The following is a 13,797-nucleotide window of genomic DNA, read 5'->3' on the forward strand; positions in this document are numbered from 1 at the left end:
GCTCAGTCTTGGACCTTATGTCTTCGCCATAATTGCCACGCCAATTGAACGATGCAATACAATTAACTAGCCAATTCTAAACCTTATTGCAATAAGGATAAGATCTGTCGATTAAGTAATTAAGTGTTGATGAGTTTCGCGATCTGATAAGGGTAATTACAGGAAACAATGGACACTTGGAATAGAGTATAAACAAATTGGTTGTAACAATGCAATTTAACCTCTTTATAAGGTAATGTGCTAAATAAATTCAAATTCAAAGTTAAAATCTGAACAATCAGGATCGTAAAATTTGGTTGCTTTGTGATATTTCTCTCCCCTCTTAACATATTCCGATATGAAGTATTAAGTACATATAAACTAAATACCTACCTATACATAGGTATGTTACCAAAATTGCAAATCTACCTGATTTTGTACGATCTAAACCTACAAACTTTATTCTTATTCATTCTAGTACATAGTAGGATTATAAGATTGGCAAGAGTGTGTCCATGAATCTGCGATTAATTATTAACAGGAATATGTCAAGTTTCGCGGACCATCGCGGATATTAAGTATTGTTGTTTAGCAGAATGCATCTTTACTGACTTCACGATGGTTTCCGATTTTTACGGCCTTTCATTTATTTTAACCTCACCTTGGCCTGGATTAAGTCATTATTTCAATAAACAAATGGGAAATGCTTACAAGTTGGGTTCCGTAGGTGATAAAAGAAACCCTATGCCATTTTTAACGTCACTTGTTTTTTCTTTTGTGGTTTATACCTATTTGATTTAACGTTTAAAAGTAGGTATAAGTAGGTAAATGTATTTTTTTTTTCTCCAAACGGTATTTCAATTTTGAATTCTTTAACAAACTCCATCGTAATCAAATAGCATGTCATTTGTTTAAACATGGAACTAAACCAAATTTTTAAATTAAAAAATAAATCAGGATGGTGTGTTAACCTTTTCCATGCCGTGTCAAACTCAAAAGCTTCACTCAGACGCCACATCATTGAAGTGTCAAAACCAAGTCAAAACTGAAGTTGAACTTTATGTATACGCACGTAGGTCGATGTTGCTCTGTGGTATGTGACCGATTAATCGGTCTTTGGCGTTGAACCTACGGTGCGGATATATCGGTCATTGGCGTCCAAAAGGTTAATAGATTTATCTTTATATTCTGGTAGACAAAGAACTGATTTGCAAATAACAATTTGCAAAGTTTTATGCGGAAGAAAAATCCCTACTAACCAAGCATAAGTAAGTAGGTAGCTTGTCCCTTTCTTTTAAAAATACTATTAACGTCTCAATTACATTATATAACGTTAGATATCGATGTGAACAATTAAGTTATGTAAGCCAAATTGTATTGCATTATTTTGGAAGATTTTTGAAATTGACACGCACTTTCTGTTTCATATTTATTCATTATGTCATAGATACTAACGGATAAATTACAACACCATATACGGAACACTCAACTAAACCTCCAGTAAAGCATTTTCCATTTTTGGGCACTATCGGCAAGATCTGACGTTAGAGAAACGTCCACATCCGCGGTCAGAGGTCGCGCCGATAATGGAACAATTAGACGCTTGCGCAAACAATTTGACAACGGTAAAGGAGGCTAGGGTGACCGTCAGTTTAGTTAAGACGGGATAAAATAAAGTATCAAGAAATTCCAGTTTTTTGTAACACATACAATGTAATTAGATAATGGTGATAAACCGATTTGCGTAGGTCTAAAAAAAAGATTGGAAAGAAAATCAAATTTCGAAAAAATAAGTCTAGGTTTCCTGTAATTTAGGTTCTTGATCAAATTACGTTTACCACACTAAGTTTACACTGACTTTCATGACACTCTCGGTTAGATGATAATGCATGGCCGCACCATGCTTCATGTTGACCTTACATTACCGGGATTAATTTTACGCATGTAACCCGGTTGACCTTAAAGGTGCCGTTCTGATTCAGACTAGGTACACCTCCATTATTGCTGCAGTAACGCGTACGCTCTAGTTTGCGACTGCAATAATGGTTCATAGTCTAAGTACTAAGTCCGAACGGTACCTTTAGCATGGATGGTCTAGTCTTGACTTTTTCATGTCAAAATTAACTCTTAGCTTAATTATAGACCATAAATCAAAATAGTCCGCGAAAACTCCTAATACATGCCCACTTTAATGATTTAGTGCATACTAATGAGGGTAGTGACCCTGAACTGCTGACACAGACTCCCGCGCATCCGCGGCAGCGATAGCATAACAATACTTATTGTACGCGGTCGGTAAAGGCCAACCTATACGTCTTTGTCTTGTTGAGTTTGCATTTGTTTGGGTACCATTACTTAATTAGAAACATGCATGTGGATAAATTTAAGCCCCGTTCTTGAGGGTCGACACAAAATAAAAAAACCGAGTGTGAGTTCGTTTAACTCGCCCACCGAGGGTTCCGTACAAACTCTCAATAATTGTGAACGAAACTGTGAAAGAAGGTATTTTTTGTGTAATCTCTTATGTATTTCAACTACAATAAACACCCGCAAAGGGGCTTCAATTGCAAATAAAATTAGTAAATGTTTTTTGTTAATTAAACAAAAATTAAGAGAGAGGTGTGATTATATTTTTCCTGTAATATTTATAATAAAGTTATTATTAACGTGATAACGTCTTATTAAATCGATGAACACCGGTAGCATGCGCGAAAAAGTGTCACGTTGTGGACAGATCTCCATGGTAGGTAACGTATAAAAGTATGCAATTTCTCGTCAACGTTTTTAGGGTTCCGTAGCCAAATGGCAAAAAACGGAACCCTTATAGATTCGTCATGTCTGTCTGTCTGTCCGTCTGTCTGTCCGTCTGGCTGTCCGTCTGTCTGTCCGTCTGTCTGTCCGTCCGTATGTCACAGCCACTTTTCTCCGAAACTATAAGAACTATACTGTTGAAACTTGGTAAGTAGATGTATTCTGTGAACCGCATTAAGATTTTCACACAAAAATAGAAAAAAAAACAATAAATTTTTGGGGTTCCCCATACTTCGAACTGAAACTCAAAAATTTTTTTTTTCATCAAACCCATACGTGTGGGGTATCTATGGATAGGTCTTCAAAAATGATATTGAGGTTTCTAATATGATTTTTTTCTAAACTGAATAGTTTGCGCGAGAGACACTTCCAAAGTGGTAAAATGTGTGTGTCCCCCCCCTAACTTCTAAAATAAGAGAATGATAAAACTAAAAAAAATATATGATGTACATTACCATGTAAACTTCCACCGAAAATTGGTTTGGACGAGATCTAGCAAGTAGTTTTTTTTTAATACGTCATAAATCGCCTAATTTTATGACGTTATCACGCAAAATTATCGTCCGTAAACCGAGTTTACAGACAACCATATTTTTTATATTAACATTTCATAATTTTTCATTGGTAAACTTCATTTTCCTTCATAAGTTTTTTTTTTCTCTATGAAAAAAAAATAAAAAATGGTTTTATATAATAATGTTCAATTCGAGCTCTTTCAAATGACATAGTAACTAGAATTTGGCCCCCTCTTTATATTGGGCATTTTTCATAATTAATAAAAAAAAAACACTTCATGCGTCTGGGTTACCCTTATTCATGACTATAATGACTATTCCTTTCAAATCGATAGCTTAAGTAGTTCTCGAGATATTTATCGATGTGAAAGACGGACGGACAGACGGACAGAGTCGCACCATAAGGGTTCCTTTTGTACCTTTTTGGTACGGAACCCTATAAATCGTAATTTGTTACCTAATTACTTCGTAACAGCTACACCGATTGTTATAGTACTTTGTATACTGGTTCTAAATACCCTAATACATATGTATATACTTACATTTTGGCTTTGTCCAATGGCTAAGAACACCCTGTATTGTAACTATACAATACTAGGTACTAACCTATATTTAATCGCATCACGACTCCCTTTAGTTAAGTCTACAATAATCAGGCAAATTATACGCTAGGACCATGGGGTCCCAGCGCGCACAAGTTGTTTGCAGAAATGGCGAAGCGTCTGGTTGACATAAGTGACCGAAGAGCTAGCGGCTACCTCGCGCAGCGTATCAGCATTGCGATACAGCGAGGAAATGCCGCCAGCATCCTTGGCGCAATGCTTCAAGGGCCAATTTTAGATTTCAGCTAGCTTTTAAATTAATTTAGATAAGAATTATACGCTTATGTACCAATGTGAGATGCCATTAACCGTAATAGGTATACATTTCAAGTGTAACGTATTGTGCAACGTTCTCATGGCATTTGGGTATCATTAGCGGAATGTACTATATCTGATTACGCACGGTAATCAATTAGGGTGCAGTCCAGCCTATCTTTGAACTTTAAATCGCTGTTCTGTTATCTAAATATACTTTACCACCTTATGTATCTTGATACATGTCGTGCCATAAGTGGCATGATCTTGTCTACGCACCCTGTAGTTTTAATTCAATGTCGTAACGACACCTACAAGTGTAACTTGGTTGTAAAAATGTCAACCAGCGAGATAAGCGGTGGGAACAGCCAGATTGAGATCGTGCGTGATACAGTGATGCAAATTAACTTTATTGTTGGGAACCATTCTTTGAAAATTGGGTTTCCATCGGATGCCGAAAGCAGGGTTAGGTAGGTACTACTAATACCTACAGTATTTTGTTGTTCAACTGCGCTTTATCGTAGTCTGTTTGACTTTGTGAGTGCAATAATCATTTCTATTAATCTGATAAGGATATAATCTGATAAAGAAGCCAACAATACGAGTGAGACTTACTTTTTTACTAACTGATACTGTGCGGTGGAAAAACAAAACGAAATACCTACCCACTTATCACTATCACTACATAGTATAAATAAAACAAAGTCGCTTCCCTCTGTCTGTCCCTACGTAGGTATGCTTAGATTTTTAAAATACGCAACGGATTGATGTTTTTTTTTTAAATAGATAGTGATTCAAGAGGAAGGTTTATGTATAATTTGTTAACCCGTGCGAAGCCGGGGCGAGTCGCTAGTAAATTATAAAGTACTCCTCGTTTCTCAGTTTAGCACTGTGAAAAAAACTGCCATTTCACTTCAGGAAAAAATATGAGGCCACCACCTTTGACACTGACATATTCGCAAGCGTGTGCGTAACTTATGTATCTCGCTCCCACTTGGATATTAGTGCGAGCGAGATGTATAGAAAGTAAGTTACGCAGACGTTAGCGAATATGTCAGTTTGACACTGCTAAGGCAGTCGCGGTACGGTTACTTGACTAGTTCCCCTGATTCGCTGGCACTTTTGCAGTGCTGCTTTGTATCTATTAAATATACCTACTAATAACAGTTCATGTTTTGTTGCGCTCCCAATATAGTTCCCTGCGGTACTCCCGATTAGTAACGGCTGTAGTAACTAACTGATAAAGTCATCATTAAAATAATGATCGCGTGATTGATCATCGTGATATTGCTCACCTTCAACTGACCAATCTTAGTAATGAAACTTACAAAAAGCCTAAATTGAATTAAACTACAGAATCATTACAATTTGCGTGTGGATCTCACACAGGGTTACGAAGCACCGCATGCTATCTTATTAGTTGATACTTATTGGGCTATTGCTATAAAACCTCTTCGGGGTAGGATAGCCACTAAAACAGCATTATCCTAGGTTTTTAAAATGTTTGGAAGCTAAGGTACACGGGGAGTTGCTAGGTTCAATTAAGAGAACCTGCAATTTTGACATCCTTCATTATTAATTAATCTGTTGCTTTTTGTCTTAAAAGTAATTGCTTAATTTACCTCACTGATCAATCATGTGCCGTGCTTCTGACTGTTTGCGTGTGTAACGTGTATTGTTCAAGAAATTATAGTGTTAATATCTAAATAGGTCTTACTCATACGAACAGTAGGCATCTCATCATCATCAGTCATCATTATCAGCTATTGCTGAGTTTCGATAGGGCTTTTTTGAGTGTGACCCTCGCCTCGATCCTGAGAATCTTATAAGTACAATTGTTTTTATATATGAAGGGTACACGGAAAAAACATGTCTAGTCACTTTTTTTGGAAAATGAGATTTTAATCTCAAAATGTAGAGCTGTCAATGAACTATTAGTTACAGCTTCTGTTACCTCTGTAATTATAAATAAAACTACCTTTTTTCTCACTTTAAAAACACCTATACACGAAAATAGTATGGTTAATTAAATACATCGTTCCTTTGAAACCGCGATTACTCAAAATATTGTCAGAGTGACTAGACAATAGACATGTTCTTTCCGTGTACCCTTCATATGTATAGGTAATAGTAGTTTATGTGACTGCTACATAATGAAATAAGAGGCATTAAAATACGAGTGTGGGTATACTGTGGGCAGCAAAAAGGTACAAAATCTTTTATCTTTCCAACCTGTAGCCGCCCTGTAGACACCTATAAAAAGGTCTAGCCGTTCCATTGACTTTTGAATATTTACTTTGGCGAATCAAAATTGCATTTGTCTTGACATGTTTTAATTCGTGGGCGGCTAACGTTGAAACCAAGTTCAACCATAAACTGTATAAGGTCTGCAATTTCTTCATCATGCGTATTGTTGCACATTCTATCCCATTATTAACTGCGGGAAAAGACACGCACTAAGCCTATTACACCATGTAATAAACTCTACCACAGTCCATAAACATTCTCATTTTAACATGCACTTTATGCTTTATAGGTTAAGCTTCAAAGTTCAATATATCTGTCTTGTATTTAGGACGTTCTTCGTGACTTTACTTGTACTTGAAAGCACGCAACGCTAAGACAGGACTAAGACAATACATAAGAACTAGTTTAGTTTGAACCGTAAATACTAGTACATATTGGCGATATAGAGGTCTCTGTATACTGGTGGTGCATAGCCGGCCGTGTGCAATATTTACTTTAATCTCTTCTTAATTATTATGCAATAGGCGAACTTCCCAAAAAGGACGGTTACTTAAACTATTATATCGCGGTAGACCCGTTTGTGTAATTATAAATCTCTTTTTGTACATATTTTTCTTTATTTATAATATTTACAACAATGTAAAAATTTCAAATGTTTCATATCTTCTATAAAAATATGGATATATTTTAATTATAAATGTCGCTTAACTTGAAACTTGACAGATGCATCAGAGTTTCCATTTGTTTTTCTGTAAATGCACAATTACAATAGGTAAGTAATTGCCTCAGAAGAATCCAGACACGGATGCGATTTAAATTAGCATAGTGACCCGCCATCTTGATGGTACTTGTTTACTTGTTTTTATCTTACTTTTAATCATTTCTAGGTAGGTATTAACAATATGTGGGCAATCCTGAAAGTTTCTATAATGACCCTCTTAGAGATCACGTAGTGAAAGAAAATCTATATTTATTTGAAGGCCTAATAAGGTTAATATAATTAATTACTTATTTTTGTAATTATGCCATGCGATGAAATAATAAATATATGAAAATATGTATAACTTTTTGTTTATATTTTGAGGTAAGTAGAATTAATTTAGTTGTGATGTGTATTTTGGGAATACGGGCAGTTTGAAAATTGGGTGTCGAGCATTTTTATTATTTCTACTCGATTTTTTATGTTAGAATTTTAAACGACTTTCTATGTTATTCGAGTTTTTCCAAAAAATAACCCATACTTCCATAAAAAAAGCGGCCAAGTGCGAGTCGGACTCGCCCATGAAAGGTTCCGTATTTAGGCGATTTATGACGTATAAAAAAAAACTACTTACTAGATCTCGTTCAAACCAATTTTCGGTGGAAGTTTACATGGTAATGTACATCATATATTTTTTTTAGTTTTATCATTCTCTTATTTTAGAAGTTACAGGGGGGGGACACACATTTTACCACTTTGGAGGTGTCTCTCGCGCAAACTATTCAGTTTAGAAAAAAATGATATTAGAAACCTCAATATCATTTTTGAAGGCCTATCCATAGATACCCCACACGTATGGGTGTGATGAAAAAAAATTTTTTGAGTTTCAGTTCGAAGTATGGGGAACCCCAAAAATTTATTGTTTTTTTTCTATTTTTGTGTGAAAATCTTAATGCGGTTCACAGAATACATCTACTTACCAAGTTTTAATAGTATAGTTCTTATAGTTTCGGAGAAAAGTGGCTGTGACATACGGACGGACAGACAGACGGACAGACGGACAGACGGACAGACAGACAGACAGACAGACATGACGAATCTATAAGGGTTCCGTTTTTTGCCATTTGGCTACGGAACCCTAAAAATGGGCCGTGTACTTTTCAGGTTGATCCCATCATTACTTATCCCAAAGACTATTTGAAACCACGGGTGACCCTAAAGCTGGCTCATTCCTAGGCCAAAGAATGGGCATAGCTATTCAGCGTGGGAATGTAGCCAGCCTTATGGGCACCCTTCCGCAGGGGATAGATCTAGGGGACCTAAGATGGGTGGGTAAGTTTTATTTATTTATTTTATTAGTTTTAATTTATTTAGTTTATAGGTACTTAATTTTAATAATAGGTAGTTTATAAGATTTGTTTAATGCAATAAATAAAGTATCCCAAATTGTCATTGTCAAGTCACAATGGTGAAACTGGGCCCTAGGGTATGTTAGTTATTGACTGACTGGGACTTGGGACCCACATGAAGCCCAACACTGTCAACAGCTGAGCGGGCGGTCAATTCGAACATACACTTAATTTGATCTCAAAGTGATATCTAAATGATGTCATATTTACATCCAACGTATATTTGAATTGGACTCCGGGGTTCGTCGACCAAACTTGACTGAGAGACCGATTCTGATTTGTTCCGGTTTTGATTTCGTTTTGATACGACCTTGACGATCGTTCATGCTGATTGATGCACGTGAAATGCAATGAAATTCATGATATTTATTAGGCATCTCATGAGCACCAATACGTGTGCAAAGTGCATACTTTGCATACGTATTGATTGGTGCGCGTACCGATATTCACCATCCATTTAAGAGAATAGGCCTTCAGAGCTCTTTGAGAAATGGTTTGTTTTACAAGGGGGCAAAGTTGATGTTTAACCCCTCTTGCCTAAAACCCTCGCAACGCTCTAGATTTATACCCAACCAAGCACAAGATTTCAAAATGGTTCGAAGTGCTAGGGTTTCAAGGCATGAGGGTTAAATTAACTTAACTACCGAGCGAAACACATCATTTTTCGCCACACCAACGCGAGGAAAATACTAACTCTAAAACATTACAAAACAAATCCAATTGAACGCTATATTGTGAGCTGGTGTGGTGAAAAATAATGATTCAAGGTTGCATAGGTACAGATAAAAAAATAATAGAAAACGTTTTATTACATGTTTATTACAAAACAATCAAAAATATGTCTGCTATCTAAAAGAACTTTAAAAAATATGTTTTTATGAACATTTTCAGTTGAATAAATGCAGCACAACTATTAGCAGGTAATTTTTGATAAAAAAATGTTTGGAAGCTATTTTTTGCCTTTGTAGTTTGGGTTATTGGGATTGAGTTGATTGGAGTGATTATTGGCATCACTTTGGGTGCCCTTGAAGCCAGCATTGTGCCCCGGCCCGGACGGGGTATGGGTCGGGTTACATTGCTTCGTTCTATTATCTTGACCGGACTTGTCCATCTGTAAAAAACATTGAATTCAATATACTTACATCGAATAAAATAGTTTTGGTAAAGTGGCGTCTTTCCTGAGGATATTTAAGAAAAGTGGCATTCAGTTTGGGTATATTTTACTGAGACTTTAAAAATTAAAATATTGAAACATGCCTAAAAGGGGCCAAAAAAAAAACTCAGCCCAGTTATTTCATAATGTCCACAGGGAAGACGCACAACTTAAACACTAAAACAGTTTAGACCAGGTTTTGACCCACAAACACTACGAGTACATCACGCTAACGTGCTATTTTATTTATTTTTAAAATGGCTGGATATGCTGACTTCGCTAGTTAATATTTAGGTGACGAAGCACTGCACGCTGCAATATGTCAGACACAAATTGAACAAAATGTATTTATATTTGGCGAAGCAACTTTGCGGCTAGATATACAAAGTTTATGGCCAGTCAAGGATTAAAAAGTTACACATTACAGTCACTCGATTATTTGCGCGACATCGTTGCAAACAAATTGCATTATTTAGCGCGGTCAACCTTTTTTAAAACGTCCGGATAAAACGTAAGTTTAGGACTTATTCAGCCAAATATGTCAACCAACCGACTCTTTATTTGTGTTTAAAATAGTGTAAGTGTTCTAGGCAGTAAAGAAAAAATAAAAGAAAATACACTTGTAAAATTTTAAAGGAAAAAAATGGCGAAAAATCATAAATTATTCGTACTTATAAAGCGAAATAAATCAATAGTTATTCATTTTACAAGGGAGCATAATTGCTGTTTAACTCTTCGGCCTAATGTATTGAGACCCAAGCAAGCAAAAGATTTTAAGAATTGTAGTTCCAGAGTGGAATTCTGAGCGTTGCGAGGGTTTCAAGGCACGAGGGTTAAACACAATTTGTAACCAAGTGTAACACATTTTTTCACCTACATACCGTATAGCCCCATTCAGGAAAATATTACATAAAGTCTATTTTTTTATTCGGTAGACTGAAATGACAGTTAATAGTATGAAATGACATTTCATGTTCATACAATTAACTGTCATTTCAGTCTACGGAATAAAAAAATAGACTTTAGGTATCGTAAAACCACTCAACTAATAGTCCAGAAGTTCCCAGTTCTGGTTTAAACTAAACTAACTAATATTTTCGTTAGGCGTGACTATTTATTAGTTAGGTATTTAAATGTTGTAATTCTAAGGCAAACTAAATACATAAATGTATGAAAAAAACTCGGACAAAACCAAAAAGAATGTTGGTATTGATACTTGTTTACGTATTGAACTTGTGGACCATAATTGAGTTGTTTAACGGTATTGTATTTGATTGAAATGATACTCACTTTAATACGGTTGCAGTTGGCACTTGTAACTGAATGGGGTTGACCGTACAGCGACGAATGCCGAATGATCTGTGCCCGCACCCCGCACTCTCTTTATTTATACCCTTATAGTCCAAGAGTCGACCCCGGAAAATGATACTGAGTCATGGTCCGGTGGCCGGCTGCATGAAACCCACCTGATAAAAAAAATAGAAAATACGTAATCTGTGGGGGTAGCTGATATTTTAGTAGCTTCAACTGCTCTTGGTCGGCCGCGGCTTAACTTGGCAAATTTTGCGCAAATGGCCAAAAAGTGGTCCAAAAATTCATCGAAAAAACCTCATTGAAAAATATAATGAAACTTATGGTAAGATGCCTTTGAGGACAGTAAAAAAAAGTGGTCGGCTAGATCCTGTGTCCGACAGAATTTGTGGTACCACGTGACAGCTACAATTTACCTCCAAATCCAGTAATAAGGATATTCGTTGCTCTCATTATCATGTTACCACTGTTACCAGTTTCGAAAACAGACGCGAAGCGTCCAAGATGCTCTTAAAGATATCTGAGCACGCACTATAATGCCTTGACAATAGAGGCACGTTCAGGTTCAGATATTTGTGAACACCTCTTGATCACTCCGATGTACCTATCTGATGCCGACTATACAAACAAAATAAAATACAAATTCCCTACCTATATTTAACGAGTACAATTCACGAAAAGGATGTTAAGTAATTTATGTTAACATATATAATATTAATAATGACATATTCAAAATTTCATAATGATTTGTAGCTACATATATTTTTAACAACATATTTAAATATGTTCTATAGTATAACTATAGTATGTTCTATAGTGACCCGCCATCTTGATATATAATATGTACTTGTTTTTATCTTACTTTTAATCGTTCTAGGAATTAACTAACGTGGACAATCCTGAATCAGGATCTGATAGTTTCTATAATGATCCACTTAGCGATCACATCGTGAAAGAAAAGCTTTATTTATTTGAAAACTAGCGACCCGCCCGGCTTCACACGGGTTACACAAAACCTTAACAAATTATACATCTAAACCTTTCTCTAGAATCACTCTATTGACAGGTGAAAACCGCTTGAAAATTCGGTCAGTAGTTTTTGAGTTTATCGCGAACAAACATACATACACACAAACAGACAGTCGTGGCCAGGGACTTTGTTTTATAAGGTGTAGTGATATAACCTTATTTTGTATTTTGAGGTAATTTATATGGAAAACAAGAAAATGGCTATTTTGTAAAATATTGCGTTTATGTGAATACCTAGTTTTTGTCCACATTTTTTCTTTTAATGAAACGTGAGGAAATAAATAATGGCTACTTACCACTTTATTACTTTTTAGAAGTAGGTATAAAAAAATATTTATAGTTTGAACCGATGAGGTCTAATATATTTTTATAATTGACATATATACAGTGTGTAAGTCCAATACGGGCAATAAATTAAACCAGATATAAGAATTTACCCGTCTAATCATTAATTAAGAAGTTTTTTAAAGTTACACTTAATATGACTCCGTAATGAATTTTTTTCTCCATGTACCAAGCAGCAATGTACTGCAAACATTAAGAAACAGAAGATGACATGACATTACGAGATACGAGCTTTTTATTGTAACTGCTAACAAACGTTGGCAGTTACTTTAAAAAGCTCGTATCCCGTAACGTGTGGTGTATTACATTGCGGGCCGAATTATTTTGTATGGTTAAAATTTTCATTGCATTTCTAAGTAAAATGTATCTCAATATACTTTTTAGGTCCTATGCTAACCACCGTTTAAATATTCGCCCGTATTGGATTTACACACTGTATATATTTTAGTGTCTTCTTTATTGTGACTTTCTCATTTACTATTTATTTAACTAGAATTTGTAATAATATTCAACATGTGTCATAATCCCAATTGTCATTGTTATGTGATAATTAAGTATTGACTGAAATTAACATTATGACCCACATGAAGGCCAACAGCTGAGCTGGCGGCCAATTCGAACTTACATTTTGATCTCAAAATATCTAATCTAAATGATGTCATTTTGACATCAAATGTATATTCGAATTGGTATCCGGGGTTTGTCAACCAAACTTGACCGAGAGACCGGTTCTGATATGTTACAGTTTTAATTTTGTTTTGATACGACCTTAACGATCGCGTACGCTGATTGGTGCAAGTGAAATAAAATGATATTAGGCATCTCACTCGCACTTATTGGTGCGCTTTGGATGCCTACTGCCGATTTTACATTATCCATTATCGGCTAACCACAGAATCGGCTTTTACAAGTTCTTTGAGAAATATACTTTGACAAGCCATTTCCGTCAATAGAAAAACCGACAAAATAAAAGAAATGTAGGCGCGAAGGGTTGACTTCCCATATCGCGCCTTTTTCTACTGACAAAAGTGGTTTTGCCAGAGTACCTATAGTTATTTGTTTTACAAGGGGGCAAAGTTGTTTAACCCTGCATGCTAATATTGATACCCAAGCAAGCGCAAGATTTTAAAATGGTTCGAAAAGTGGAATCTTAAGCGTTGCGAGGGTTTCAAGGGATAAACAAATTTTGCTACCGAGTGAAACACAAAATTATTCACCACACCAACGCGAGGAAAATACCTATAAGTACTAACTGTAAAACATTACAAATCAAATACAAATGAATATTGTGAGCTGGTGTGGTGAAAAATAATGAATCGAGGTTGCATACAGAAAAATAAAAACAAAGTTTTAATACATGTTTACTACAAAAAAATCAAAATACATCTGCTATCTAAAAAAACACGTTTAATGAAAATATAAATGCAGCAGGTATTTTTCT

Source organism: Cydia amplana, chromosome 10 (assembly GCF_948474715.1).
Source record: "Cydia amplana chromosome 10, ilCydAmpl1.1, whole genome shotgun sequence".
Taxonomy (NCBI): domain Eukaryota; kingdom Metazoa; phylum Arthropoda; class Insecta; order Lepidoptera; family Tortricidae; genus Cydia; species Cydia amplana.